At 41.4% G+C, this 2,910-nt stretch overlaps 1 non-coding gene across 1 annotated transcript; it reads left to right on the top strand.

Annotated features, from left to right (window-relative positions):
• The first annotated feature begins 2,506 nt into the window (after positions 1–2,506).
• Positions 2,507–2,613, top strand: LOC129553999 (U6 spliceosomal RNA). Its single transcript, XR_008685546.1, has one exon. It is a non-coding gene; the product is annotated as a U6 spliceosomal RNA (small nuclear RNA).
• Positions 2,614–2,910: the final 297 nt, after the last annotated feature.

The raw sequence follows: 2,910 nt of genomic DNA, 5'->3' as shown, positions 1-2,910 counted from the left end.
TTGAAACTTGGTAAAGTAATTAACTCTGCTGTATTTATATGTCATTTTCTTTCATGTGTAGATTTCTGTAATCTTCGAATGGTTTTGGAATAGCACCAGATCGATAATTTCCTGCTTTACTTGAATACCAGACAGGTAGATTTCCTACAGAGAAGGCAATGGCAAGCCACTTCAGTACTCTTGCCTAGAAAATCCCATGGATGGAGGAGCCTGGTAGGCTGCAGTCCGTGGGGTCGCTAAGGGTCGGACACGACTGAGCGACTTCACTTTCACACATTGGAGAAGGAAATGGCATCCCGCTCCGGTGTTCTTGCCTGGAGAATCCCAGGGACGGGGGAGCCTGGTGGGCTTCCGTCTATGGGGTCACACAGAGTCAGACATGACTGAAGTGACGCAGCAGCAGCAGCAGCAGAGTTCCTAGGGAAAGATTGAAGGCAGGAGGAGAAGTGGACGACAGAGGATGAGATGGTTGGATGGCATCACTGACTCGATGGACATGAGTTTGAGCAAACTCCAGGAGTTGATGATGGACAGGGAAGCTTGGTATGTGCTGCAGTCCATGGGGTCACAAAGAGTCAGATACAACTGTGCAACTGAACTAAACTAAACTGAGAATTCCTAGGTATGAAATGTATAAGCGTGCCAATTATCAAGTAAGGAAAAGAGAAGCTGGGCTGAATTCAACTGAGAATCTAGAGGAGATGAGTCAGTTTTTATTTAAGATAAGCAGGGAGTGTGTTGGAGACAGACAGAAAAGGGGAATGAGGAGTTGGCTAACTCATAACTGGGCAACTGAAAGAGAATCTAGAAAAGCCCAGACTCAAGACACACAGGAGAAAAAAAAGAAAGGAGCTTTCCAAGGGCGCTAGTGGTAAAGAACCGCCTGCCAATGCAGAAGACATAAGAGACATAGGTTTGATCCCTGGGTCGGGAAGATCCCCTGGAGGAGGGCATGGCAAGCCACTCCAGTGTTCTTGCCTGGAGAATCCCATGAACAGAAGAGACTGGCGGACTATAGTCCATGGGGTCACAAAGATTCAGACACGACTGAAGTGACTTAGCATGCACACATGTGATTTAATGAAAGACACACAGTCCAGGAGGGTTCTGTGCCTGGTGGTTTTTTAAGCTACAGGTGTTGAAAGGAATTCAGGGGTGGAAGCAATGAGGAAGACAAAATATTTGTATGTATGATTAATACAGCAAAATTTATTTCATTTATTTGACCATGAGACACAGCTTATGGGATCTTCCTTGACCAGGAATCAAACCTGTGCCCTTGACAGTAAGAACTCAGAGTCCTAACCACTGGACCACCAGGAAATTCCCATCAACAGAATGTATGACTCATGTTCCAGATATGGTTTAAAGCTAAGATAAAAAATAACTGAATTGGGGTGGGGATAGCATTGATGACATGATTATTTAAGAGGGGCCAGATCTAGGTGGGAGTCTAAAAAGAGGGCTCAAATAGAAGCAGAGGTCAAACTGACAACATATAGTCAAGTTCAAGGAGGCCAGCAGAGGCAAAAAAGGCATAAATATACCTAAGTCCAGGCAATGAGAAGTGACTATCAGGAGATTGCAGAATAGATAAAGCACGTGGGATGGATGAATTTCTGATTCTAGAACATAAGCTTTTTGTTTTTAACTATTTTCTGCTGTGTGCTGCTTCTGTGAAGCCCTGTGCCTTTGGGTGTTCGTTCTTGCCAGGAAGAGCTTAAAGACCTGCCATAATAGCCTAGCCTGGGACATCCCTGGTGGTCCAGTGGTCAAGACTCCTTACTTCAACTGCAGGTGCAGTTTCCATCCCTGGGCTGATAACTAAGATCTCAAATGCTGTGTGGCAGAGCCAAAAAAGAAAAGAGTCAAAAGGAGAAAATTTAAATAAATTATGTGGGGCATAGTGATGTTGAAAGTACAGAGGCAGCATTAGTTAAGTGAGGAGATCACAAACCTTGCTCACCCTCAATTTTATCCTATATAAAATCCAGATAGTAGTAGCTACAATAGTAGTTTTTGTACTAATAATCATTTTAAAGTATTCAACAACCATTAGTCTAAAGTATTCAACAAAGTGTTGTTTAAGTATGAGAAGAATGAAGGAATCCTTGCACATACTAGGCTCTGACATCTTATGGAGGAGTCGAGGGTTGTGGGACTGAAAGTTTCAACCCCCTAATCACCTGGTTGATTTCCATAGCGACTTTAGGTGCTTTCCAAAAATCAACTTATTAACATAAGCTCAGGTGTGGCTGAAAGGAATTTCTTGTGAATATCAAGACATCTTTGTCATTCTTACCACTTAGGAAATTCCAAGGGTTTTGAGAGCTCTGTGGCAGGAACAGGAAGGAAGACTAAATATATATTTCTAATTATAAATTACAATATCATACTTCCCTAATCCACTGAAACTACTTTCACCAATACTTGGGATGACCGTGTAAATATTGTATAAACCAAAACTTTTGAGAATGAAAGGCAACATTAATAATTACACTGGATGGTGCTCGCTTCAGCAGCACAAATGCTAAAACTGAAACGTTACAGAGAAGATCAGCATGGCCCCTGCGCAAGGATGACATGCAAATACATGAAGCGTTCCATAATTTTTGATGTATGGTGAAAACCAGCACAATATTGTGAAGTTATTAGCCTCCAATTAAAATTAATTAATTAATTAAAAAATAATTACACTGATTGGTAGAAACAAGCAGGGCCTGTCCTACACAAACTAAAACTAATGACAACTGTCTAAATATTTTCACATCTCACTCAACATAAAAACACTGAATCATTGACATTCCTACAAGACCTATTCTTCCTCGTATTATTAAATCTAATTTACATTCATCCTACTTGCTCAGGTAGAAACCTAAGAATCATGACCAATTCCCCTTTTTCTTCTCT

Source organism: Moschus berezovskii, chromosome 1 (genome assembly GCF_049115385.1).
Source record: "Moschus berezovskii isolate FMDL1 chromosome 1, NW_MosBer_1.0, whole genome shotgun sequence".
NCBI classification, from domain to species: domain Eukaryota; kingdom Metazoa; phylum Chordata; class Mammalia; order Artiodactyla; family Moschidae; genus Moschus; species Moschus berezovskii.
This window is presented reverse-complemented; position numbering and strand designations above follow the sequence as displayed.